We start from the raw sequence: 13,337 nt of genomic DNA, 5'->3' as shown, positions 1-13,337 counted from the left end.
TGTGAAGACTGATATTTTTATAGCTTTAGGAGCTATTTTTTTTTAAAGTAGTAAAACTTTTAAATACAAGTGAAATGATCTAGCAATTACTTTCTCCAAATTTTTTAAAGTAAGGCTGGAGATGTGTCACACACCATGGTTTGGTGATGATAACTTTAAGATAAAAAAAAGACAAGACATAGCCTGTAGCATGGAAATACTGAAGGGATGTCCTTCAGAGGTCCGGCAATAAAAACCACGAGAATCACAGAAAACACACAGCCATTCAACACAGTCCATGTAAAAGTGATTACAGAGTGATAGTTAAGGATACACTTTGACTAAATGAGAGCTTTATAGTTTTCCAAATTTGTATCTTCCTAATTATTGCAATGCACTACTTGAATATGAGAGAAGGGATCATCTGCTTATCACAAACATCTGCTAGACAAATACCTACGCTCTTTCAACTGCCTGCAATTTTAATGGTTCCATAACACAATACTATCATACTGAACAAAAGATTTTTTCCTTTTACAGTTACACAGATGTTGCCATAAATGATCAAAATTGATTTATTCTCTGTCTAATGTCTGAGAGTAATAGAAGGACAATTGATATTCAGGAATGATGGATTATAAAGGAAGCTGTTCAAAACATCAAGATTTTTCTGATCAACACACAAGACAAACAATTTATGATTCATATTTTGAGTCAGAAATCTAGAGGAATCCAACACAAAATAGATCTTGATTCTCTCTTCACCTTTTCCCATATCTATTAAAAATGTCTTCTGGGAGTGAGAAAAAAAGAGAGAGAGAGGGAGGGAGGGAGAGAGATAGAGAGAGAGAGACAGAGAGACAGAGAGACAGAGAGACAGAGAGAAAGAAGGGAGATAATGCATGCTCATTATTTAAATAAGATTATATTATCTAAATGGGCATTCAATCCATACTCTTCGTTATTGATAATGATTATTCAGAGATCCTGTAAGTATAATGAGCTATAGAGGAAAGAATGGATTATTCCTTTCTATCAGAAACTTAAATTTATTCATTTATTTTCTCATTATTAAATATTTACTAAGTAGCTATTATATGCCAGGCATTGTGCCAGGTTCTAGAACTTCACAAGAAAGAATAATACTGAATTCTTATCTCCCAGGAGCTTACCCTCTCAAAGAAAGACAAATATGTTAATAAAGAAGTCTGTATGAGTGACAATGAAGCCAAAGGAGAGCATTTAGGAGAAACAAATACATAAACTAGCATTCTTTTTCAGACTGTTACCTTCTCATGTTTTAAAATTTCACCTTTATTTCACAACCTCTTGATTAAAAAAAAAATCTGCATCAGTTTTATGATAGCATTTATGAAGAATTGAAAGGACAAAAGAAAGCCAGTTTTTCACTTGGGTAGGACTTCACATGTGGGGATACACAGAGAGGAATAAATACATTTTGTGGGTTCTACCTCAAATTTGTAAGTCTAGTGTACTGAGAATACTGAAAGAGAGTTATTAAACTAGAAAAGCTCAAAATATATATTACAGAGTTCCCACTCACCATGGGAACTTTTTGTTTTTTGTAGCCACCGAAATATTACTTGTTCCCTCACCTCCAAATCACTGTTCTCCCAATAATAGAGTATCTTAGATATCAGACTGGCAATGAAGTGAATAAGTACAGTGAATACGGAAAGAGAGCAAAGAGAGGTGAGTAGTCATAAGGTAAATTTATTTAGGCAATGAAGAAATCTTATATATTGCTTCTGCCTCAGCATAGAAAATTCTCTCTTTGTTCCAGAATAATTGTCATCTTCAGAATTAGTGCTGTTTATGTACATGGGTTAAAAACTGACAGACTCTAGTCTCTGATTCCAATTTCCTAATTAATATTTGATCCTTATTCTCCAGGAGATTGTCTTCTCAAAAAAGGTGACAGGGATATTTATAAGAAGTCTTTATGGAAAAGAGTGAAACCAAAGGAAATGAGTTTCAAGAGAGTTTAGCAGAAACAAATAAATACCATCATTCTGATAAATCGTCTTGTGCTGATATATTTTTTTTCTTCAGACAGGTTGCAGTACAACTGATTATGCTTATTATAAACTCCATCCATTTATAGAATTGATTAAGCTATGGAATCATTTATTATTATGATTTGGCTAAAAAGTTGATAACTGAGACTGCCACCGTCACTCTGAAGGAAGCTTTTGCTTCATCTATTTTCTCTCTGCTCTTTAGAGTGGTTTATGTCCACAAGTAGCTCATTTCATTTTGTAGCTATTATTCTTAATTGCCCTAATCAATTTGTCAAAGTTTTAGGAATGCCTTATTTTCTGCATAAGTTCTATGACTGACATACATGTTATACTGCCACTGCTCTCATTTCATTTATACTTATTCTATTCATGTGGTATGTATATCTGCCATAGCAGAAGTGGCTTGAGTTTGGAGTATATATTTTGTGTGCTTTCCTGCTCTTCTTTGGTGTGATTTATAGTGATATGTTAATTTAAAAGTAGATATTGGAATGAGTGTTATATGAGTTACATGAAATGTAATAAACTCTGAATTGCTGTAAGTGGACACTCAGTCAATTCTTGCTTCTGCCTCAGCACCTTGTCTAAACTTGAACAAACCTCCACAATTCTCTAGGTTTCAATATTTTTGCCTAGAAAACAGAAGAACCTAGATTATCTGTAAGCTATCTTTCATAAATATATTCTGAATTGTATTGCAAAACACATCATGATGCTGTGGGGAAAATAATAATGTATTAAGTAGAAGCATTAGTAGATTTTCTGGAGAGTGAGCAGCTAGAGAACTCTGAACTTCTTAAAGGCACAGGTAATGGGGAAGACACAAAGATCAGGCTGAATATAGATATAAAGTAGGCATAAAAATAAAAGATTTCTTGTTGGTGTTTTTAGTCCTTGGGATACTTCCTTAGGCAGAGATTTCTATCACCACAGCCCTGGTTGAACCTTAGTCCTTATGTGTCAAGAATTCTCTGTGCTTTCACTTTCCTGCTTCATATTCAGTGATCATTCCATTATAATCATATCCTACTCTAAGCCTAAATATTACAAAATTCTGTAAGTTCTTGACCTTGTAAAATTTACATACATAACTATAAAGTATTTATTGGAAACTTAAAATGTGGGTATTATCTTTATCTCTTGATGCCAAATTAGAAAACAGATCTAAATATTTTATTCTAATTATGAAAAGAAATGAGTAGATTATTAATAGACTATTACAGTTAAATAAATACTGGTGGTAGGTATTAAATTTATAGCTATTTGTTTTAAAAATTGAATCACAAAAACAACTCATTAGAGACTCCTTCTGTTGTCTGCAGAAAATCTGCAAGTGTAAGGTCAAATAATGAAAATAATAAACATAAATTCAGTCGTGATCACAGATAAGTTGTGAAGTCAGATAAGAGAAAAAATATTTACTTAGCTTTTGTTCAAATTATCTCTTACAGTAATTTATATATTGAACAAATATAGATTTGACTTAGTGTGACAGAACAGATTTCTATAAAAATTTGAAAAAATGCACAATTTACTAAAACTTTTACTGGTCTACTTTATTCCTAATTAGGAGGAAAGTAGAAAACATAATATTTGTAATATTAATTCTGTACTCTAAATAATGTTAATCTCTAAGATTGAATGAGGTCATCAGTGTTTGATATTTATCTTATAGAGAAAGTAACAGATGACATGATACATGAATAGACATTGATTTCTTTAGAGAAAATAGAGTGTCTCTATTAGTGTCAATATGAGACATGAATTACAATTGAGGGGGACAGAAAAAAGAAATAATATGTTCATGTTTGGCTTTATATTTTCAAGGAATTTTTACCAAAGTATGTTTCCAGAATCAAAAATCCTTCAGTTGGTTATTCTATATTTAGAAACATCTTTTCCAATGTTTTTGGCACTAATGCTTTGATGCAAGCTGAGTCCAAACCTATTTGTTTTATTTTTATGGGGAATGAAGAGCAAAATAAATGTAGTCAACCACATGATGCAGGGCCTTCCTAGTCCAGAAAGCCTTAAGAATCAGAGAGAAAGGAGATTTGTCTAAACTGTGACTCTCAGTGGAGCAGTCAGACCAAATAGGTGTGTACACCTAAACTGAGGAGAGAAAGGTATGGATATAACAAATGTCTGGGGATAACACAATAAGTGAAAGCCTACATGAGAACATGCAGCTGATATAAACAAGTTTATATTGCCTACAAACTAAGAGTTAGAAATATTAACAATGGGCTAAAGTTACAGGAGTAGGCCTTATTATCCTATGAATTAATGATATAGGTTAAGTAAAAGCATGAATATTTTATGGCTTCCTCTAATATCCTTGATTGAATGAGAGAAAAAATGTGTGTTATAAGATTTATAGAGTCACTCAATAAGAAGGAAAAAATATACCTCAAGTCCCTCTAATTCTCACCTTTATAACTCTGCAACTACTTAGCCCACAGCATCACCATTCTTCATCATGACACTGCAATAGTGACCTAATTGGAGGCTTCCTCCATTAATGACTTCTTCTAGTCCATTCTCTAGACAGCAGCAGGAGTAGGATTTCTTAAATGACAGAGTGAGTGAGGCTGTCTGTCCATAAATACACTTCATTAAGCTAACAAAAATACTGGAAAAACTGTGAAAATCAGAACTCTGCTCTGACTTGCTATAAAGCTATGGCAAAGGCCTTTGGCAGATGCAATTAAGGCAAGGAGATTAAAATGGAGAGGTTATCCAACATAATCATATGAGTCCTTAAAAGTGGAGAACATTTTCCTGCTCTGGTCAGAGAGAGGTGAAATTATGGAAGAAAGGAAAAGAGATACGCAATCCCATTGCTGGACTTGAAGGTAGAAGAAAAGAACCATGAGCCTAGGAATGTGGGCCACCTGTAGATGAGAAAATCCAAAGAAATGGAATCTTCCTGAAAGTCTCCAGAAAGGAATGCAGCCGGCTGACACCTGGGCTTTAGTCCAATGTGACCCATGCCAGACTTCTGAACTACAGAACTGTAAGATAATACATGTATGTTGTTTTAAGCTGCTAAGTATATCAAAATTTGTCATGGCAGCAATAGAAGTACAACACATCCTGGCAGATACCATCAGCTTCATTGTCCCTCTCACACTTGTACTTATCTGGATAAACTACCTCCTGGCTAATGCCAACTCTGTGCTTATAACCATGTAGCTGAAAATAACTGAAGGAAAATATAAAACCTGCCAGCTAGTCTGCTTTTAAATGCATCATCAGGAAACTTTAAAGGTGCTCAGCAATTCCATTCCATTCTACCTTCTTTTCTCCTACTGACAATTTCCCACATTCTCTTCTTTCTTCAACCCATTCCTAGATGTCAATTTCCTTAGCTTATAATTACTTTAATGTTACTGAGAAAATAGAAAAGAGAAAATAAAAACGAAAACGAAAAGAACATTTACAAGGCCCCACAACCCCTATGCACTTAGCTCTATCTGTGTTTACATTCCCTTTTGTCTTGTTTTTATAGCTGAGCTTCCATGTTTTTATTTAAAGCTAGTGAATCTACTTGTTCATTAGATTTCATCACCTATCACCTACTCAAGGAAATTATTTTATACAACTTCTCCCACTAGCTTCAAAATCCATTTAGAATTTAATTACTTTTCACTACTTCCATTCCTGCTACGTAGTCTGAACCACTCACACTCTTTTCCCCCTAAAACTCTATCCTCTGCTCAGAAGCCAGAGTAAGGATGTTAAAATATGAGTCATCTAATAAACTGAATTATCAGTTATTCATATATCCTAGATTATCTCTACCAATATACAAATATGCTGTTATTTCTCCCAACTACAAAATCACCCTGCATTGACACTACTTCTCTTGCCAGGCCCTGCCCCATATCTATCCTTGTTACAGAAATAATCATTGAAAAGGAAGTCAATTATTATGGTCTTAAATTTATTTCCTACAATGCTCTATCAAGTTTCACTCCTACTAGGCTCTAGGCATGATCTTGTCAAGTTGCCAACGATCTCCATGCTGTTAATCTCGTGGTCAATCCTTAGTCCCATATTACTTACACTTTCAGCAGCATGCAACAGGGTTAATACATAGTTTTTCAATTAATTTCCAGAATTATACGCTTGCCTCTTTTTCCTCTATCTCACTGGCCAAATTTGCTGGTTCCTCTTGTTCTCATGACCTCCCAATTTTGGATTGCTTCATAGCTTAGTCCTTGGAACTTTTGACTTTTAAAATTTTTATTTACTTCCTTTGTGAATACCTATAATCCCATGCCCTTAAATACCCTGTGTATGCTGATGACTCCTATGACTCCTAAATTTATAGTTCTAGCGAGGACTTCTCCCTGAATTCCAGAATCAACTCTGTTTTGGACAAACTGCACATGGATGTTTAACAGACATCTCCAACTTGACATGTCAAAAACTGATCCTGGAATGACATGCTCCCCAAACCCGCTTGTACCCCAGGCTTTCCTGGTCCATAGTTGCAACCTCTTCTACTGTAACTATAGTTTCTAAGGTGGATATTCTTCTTTATTTGCCTTTTTAGCACTAATTACTTTCTAATATGTAACATATTTTTAAATCGATTTTGTTCATTGTTTGTCTTCTCTTCTAGAATGTAGCTCTTGAGAGTAGAATTTTTATTTTTTTATTTTTTTCAAAAAATATCTTTAGAACCTAGAAAGGAATAGAGTATCCTGGATTCTAAGTATACATTTAATGAATAAATAAATGAAAAGCACATGCTGCTGCTTTTTTCATTATAAATGAGCCAAATGTATACAATCATTTGCATATATATATATATATATATACATATATATATATATATATATTCAATTTCCTCTAGGACGTGAGGTTCACGAGTGCAGAAAATTTGTTTTAACTATAATAGTTCCTCTTATAAAATGGCCTTCACTTTAAAGAACCAGAGAAAGAGACTCCTTTAAATTCTGATACTCTCTTTACAAAAATGTAAACATGCATAACTTTTGGGATATAGTTTTCAGAGAATTTATAGATATGCTGAAGTCCATTTTTAATATCCACACTTGTGTGTAGATTAGAAACGTATGATTCCTAGTTCATCGAATGTCTTTTTCTGCATCCTAAGGGTCTGGTATGATATTTGAGAACATGAAAATAAAATCCTTATGATGGCTTATAATTGAATACAGGGTTATAATAAATATTAATGGATTTGCGAAACATGAAAGTCTCTCTTTTCAAAAACAAAGAAATATATGTGTACATTGACTAAGGATATAAGGTACTCATTTTTCACTTCATGTGAATGCTAAAACATTGGGTTAGTTTTTCTTTTTTTTATGGTGGCTTAATTAAACTTCTAATAAATTAAAATTTATTTCTGTAGTTCTCACCTACTAAATATAAGCAAAAAGTTACATTTATAAAATTTATATTGTACAAAATTAAAATTTATAAAATATTATAGGTGTATCCCCTTGAAAACATTTTTGTCTTTGTATGAGATACATTTTCATTGAGAAAATTTTGCAAATCTTAGCAGTGATTAAAATTTTTGCCACGCATAAACAGCAGGCAGGCAAAAAGCACTTACAAAACCTATCAAATTAAAATAGCTTCATAGGGGCCAGCCCAGTGGCTCAGGCGGTTAGAGCTTCATGCTCCTAATTCCAAAGGCTGCTGGTTGGATTCCCACATGGGCCAGTGGGCTCTCAACCACAAGGTTGCCAGTTCAATTCCTGAAGTCCCAAAAAGGATGGTGAGCAACACCGCCTGCAACTAGCAACGTCAACTGGACCTGGAGCTGAGCTGCTCCCTCCACAACTAAGACAGAAAAGACAATAACTTGAAGCTGAATGGCACCCTCCACAACTAAGATTGAAAGGACAACAACTTGACTTGGAAAAAACAAAGTACTGGAAGTACACACTGTTCCCCAATAAAGTCCTGTTTAAAAAAAAAAAAAACTTAAAAAAATAGCTTCATAAAATATATTAAAAGACAAAGATGGGCACTACATAATAATAAAGGGATAGATCCAAAAAGAGGACATAACCCTAATAAACATCTATGCACCAACATAGGAGCACCTAAATATTTAAAACAGATACTGACTGACATAAAGACAGAGATCAGCAGTAACACAGTCATAGTAGGGGACTTCAACACACCTCTGACAAGAAAATCTCTCTTCCAGACAGAAAATCAATATGGAAACAATGGCCTTAAATGACATATTGGACCAGTTGGATTTAATTAATATTTTCAGAGCATTTCACCCCAAAGCTGCAGAATACACATTCTTCTCAAGTGCATATGGAACATTTTCCAAAATAGATCACACGTTAAGCCACAAAACAAGTCTTGATAAATTTAAGAAAATTGGAATCATAGTAATTGTCTTCTCTGACCACAGTGCTATGAAATTAGAAATCAACTACAGGAAAAAAATAGGAAGACACACAAATACATGAAGGCTGAACAACATGTTACTAAATAATGAATGGGTCAACAATGAGATCAAGGAAGAAATCATAAGATATCTTGAGACAAACAAAAATGAAAACACAACGGCCCAAAATCTATGGGATGCAGGGAAAGCAGTTCTAATAGGGAAATTCATAGCAATGAAAGCCTACCTTAAAAAAACCAAGAAAAATCACTAATCAACTGCTTATCTTCATACTTAAGGGATCTGGAAAAAGAACAGCAAAATAAGCCAAAAGGGAGTACAAGGAAGGAGATAATAAAGATCAGAGTGGAAATAAATGAAATACAGACCAAAAAAAAAAAAATACAAAAGATCGATGAATCCAAGAGTTGCTTTTTTGAGAAGATAAACAAAATCGACAAACCTTTAGCGAGATTCATCAAAAAAAAAACCACAAAAAAACAAGAGAGGACCCAAATTAATAAAATCAGAAATGAAAGAGAAGTGACAACAGACACCACAGAAATACAAAAAAGTAAATAAATAAGAAATGACTATGAGCAACTATATGCCAACAAATTAGACAATCTGGAAGAAATGGACAACTTTCTAGAAGCATACAACCTTCCAAGTCTAACTCAAGAAGAAAGGAAAACCTGAATAGACTGATTATTACCAAGGAAATTGAATCAGTAATCAACAAGTTCCCAACAAACAAAAGCCCTGGATCAGATGGCTTTACAGGTGAATTTTGCAAAACATTCAAAAAAGCATTATCACCTATTCCTTTCAAACTATTCCAAAAAATCCAAAAGATGGGAGGCTCCCAAACACTTTTTATGAGGCCACTATCACCCTGATCCCAAAATCAGACAAAGACATTAGAAAAAAAGAAAAAGACAGGACAATATCCCTAATGAACATAAATACAAAAATCTTCAACAAAATATTAGCAAACAGAATTCAGCAATACCTTAAAAAGATCATACACCATGATCAAGTGGGATTCATTCCTGGTATGCAAGTGTTGTTCAACATCCGCAAATCAATTAATGTGATACACCACATTAACAAAATGAAAAATAAAAATCATATCATCATATCAATAGATGAAGAAAAAGCATTTGACAAAATCCAACAGCCATTTATGATAAAAACTCTTAAGAAAGTGGGAATAGAGGGACCATATCACAACATAATAAAGGCCATATTTGTTAAACCCACAGCTAACATCAAACTCAATGGGGAAAAGCTAAAACTATTCCCCTTAAGATCAGGAACAAGGCAAGGTTGCCCACTTTCTCCACTTCTATTCAACATAGTGCTGGAAGTTTTAGCCACAACAATCAGACAAGAAAAAGAAATAAAAGGCATCCAAATTGGTACAGAGGAAGTAAAATTGTCATTATATGCAGATGACATGATACTATAAATACAGAACCCTAATGAATCTACCAAAAAACTATTAGAACTGATAAGTGAATTTAGTAAAGTAGCTGGATACAAAATTAATATTCAGAAATCAGTTGCATTTGTATACACCAATAATAAAATATCAGGAGAAATTAAGAAAGCAATCCCATTTACAGTTGCTTCAAAGACTATAAAATACCTGGGAATAAATTTAACTGAAGAAGTAAAAGATCTGTACTCAGAAAATTATAAGACACTGAAGAGAGAAATTAAAGAAGATGCAAATAGATGGAAAGACATACCATACTCATTGATAGGAAGAATTAATATAGTTAAAATGTCCATACTGCCTAAAGCAATATACAGATTCAACGCAATTCCTATCAAACTACCAAGGACATTTTGCACAGAAATAGAACATATAATCCTAAAATTTATATGAAGCCATAAAAGACCCCAGATAGCACTGGCAATCTTGAAAAATAGGAACAAAGTGGGAGGTATAACGATACCTGACATCAAATTGTACTACAAGTTATCAAAACAGCATGGTACTGGCATAAAAACAGACACATAGATCAATGGAACAGAATAGAGGGCCCAGAAATAAATCCATGCCTATATGGTCATTTAATCTATGACAATGGAAGGAAGAATTTACAGTGGGATAAAAACAGTCTATTCAATAAAGGGTGCTGGGAAACCTGGACAGACACGTGCAAAATAATGAAGCAGGACCACCTCTTTACACCATATACAAGAATAAATTCAAAATGAATTAAAGACTTAAATGTAAGATCTGAAACCATAAAATTCCTAGAAGAAAACATTGGAAGACACTTTACAGACATTATCCAGAGTAATATTTTTACTGATACATTCCCTCGGGCAAGGGAAGTAAGAGAAAAAATAAACATGTGGGATTACATTAAACTAAAAAGTTTTTTTCACAGCAAAGGAAACCATCAATAAAACAAAAAGGGATCCTTCTGAACTGGAGAAGATATTTGCCAATGATATATCCAATAAGAGATTAATATCCTAAATTTATAAAAAAACCTCTCAACTCAACTCCAAAAAACCAACCCAATTAAAAAATGGGCGGAGGACATGAAGTGACATTTTTCTAAAGAGGACATACAGATGGCAAACAGACATACGAAAAAATGCTCAATCTCACTAATCATTAGAGAAATGCGAATAAAAACCACAATGAGATACCACCTCACTCCAGTCAAAATGGCTATCACGAATAAATCAACAAACAACAAGTGCTGGTGAGAATGTGGAGAAAAGGGAACCTTTGTGCACTGTTGGTGGGATTGCAAATTGGTGCAGCCACTATGGAAAACAGTATGAAGGTATCTCAAAAATCTGAAAATGAAACTACCTTATGACCTAGCAATTCTACTCCTAGGTATCTATCCGGAGAAATCCAAAACTCTAACTCGAAAAAAATTTATGTACCCCTACGTTTATTGCAGCACTATACACAATAGCCAAGACATGGAAACCACCAAAATGCCCATCAGTAGACGACTGTATTAAGAAACTGTGCTACATTTATACAATTGAGTATTACGGAGCCATAAAGAAGAATGAAATCATACCATTTGCAATAATATGGATGGACCTAGAGAACATTCTGTTAAGTGAAATAAGTCAGACAGAGAAAGACAAATACCACATGATCTCACTTATATGTGGAATCTAAAGAAAAGAATACATGAATGAACTAATCAGAAACAGTCTCAGAGACATAGAGGAAAAACTGAGGGCTGCTAGATGGGGGTAGGGGGTGGTGATAAGAGGGAAGGTGAGGGGATTAGAAAGCACAATCGATAACCACAAGATTGTCACAGGGATACGAAAGTCAATTTAGGGAATGTAATCAATAATGTTGTAATGATTTTGTAGGGTATCTGACGGACACTTGTCTCATTAGGGAGACCACCTCAGGGATGATCTAGATGCCCGATCACTGCACTGTACACCTGAAGTTGAAGCTGAACAATAATGAATGTCAACTGCAATTATACATACATATATATATGTATTTACAAGAAGTGGAGTACAGCATTAGGAATAGAAGCAGTGGAAATGTAATGGCTGTATGTGATGTCAGAGGGGTAGTAGATGGGGGTAGGGGGTTATCACGGTGTGGGGGATATAAATGATAAACTATTACATTGTTTTGTACACCTGAAACCAATAAAAAATTTTAAAAAAACAATAAATTAAAATAGCTTCATAAAAAAGTATGTGAAATAAGCAAACTATTTTCAATTTATTATTGTCAGAAATACATAGGATAAAAGTCATTTGAATCTAAAAATGGTAAAAATTAGATTTTACATAGTTTCATATAATTTTCACTGAAAACATGGAATTCAGTCAATTAAGATAACTAAAATTTCCCCACTGAACCATATTTGCTAACTGCTTAGTTTGACCTTATGAAAAGAGATGCTAATGCATATGTAAAAATACCGTTTCCAGATCCCATTTAAGATATCTTAAGACAGTGATATTGGAGATCCTGACCCTCTGTAGGTCTAGGTTACTGGGTGGATTTGTGTCTTAGTTTTAACGAAAAATTTTAAAAGTCAAAAAAAAAAAATTAAATAGAAAAAGGCTTATAAAGTAAGGATTTGAAGGAAGAAAATATTTTTGTACAATTATACAATGTGTTTGTTTTTTAAGCTAAGTGTTATTACAAGAGTCAAAAATCTAAAAAGTAAAGTTTATTTAGCTAAAAAGTTATAGTAAGCTAAGGTTGATTTATTATTAAATAAAAAATATTTAAAATATAAATTTAGTGTAGCCTAAGTGTACAATATTATAAAATCTACAGTAGTATAATGTCCTAGGCCTTCACATTCATTCACCACTCATTCACTGACTCACCCAGGGCAACTTCTAGTCCTGTAAGCTCCATTCATGGTAAGTGCTCTATACCGGTGGACCATTTTTTATCTTTTATATGATATTTTTACTGTATTTTACTTTTTTATGTAGAGATACATTTAGATACATATATACTTATCATTATGTTAGAATTGCCTACAATATTCAATACAATAACATGCTGCACAGGTTTGTAGCCTAGGAGCAATAAGCTATACATAGAAGTTTGTGTAAGTATAACCTATAATGTTCACACAACAAAATCACCTAATGATGCATTTATCTGAATATATCCCCATTGTTACGTAAAAATGACAGTAATGACAGAAAATATACAATTACGGTAGCCCCCTATTATCTGCAGGGAATGTGTTCCAAGACCCCCAGTGGATGCCTGAAACCACGGATAATACCCAACCCAACATATAATATGTTTTTTCCTGTACATATGTACCTATGATATCGTTTAGAAATTAAGCATCATAAAAGACTAACAACAATAAAAATAGAACAATTATAACAATATACTGTAATACAAATGTGAATGTGGTCTTTTCTCTCTC

Source organism: Rhinolophus hipposideros (assembly GCF_964194185.1).
Source record: "Rhinolophus hipposideros genome assembly, chromosome: 6".
NCBI lineage: Eukaryota > Metazoa > Chordata > Mammalia > Chiroptera > Rhinolophidae > Rhinolophus > Rhinolophus hipposideros.
This window is presented reverse-complemented; position numbering follows the sequence as displayed.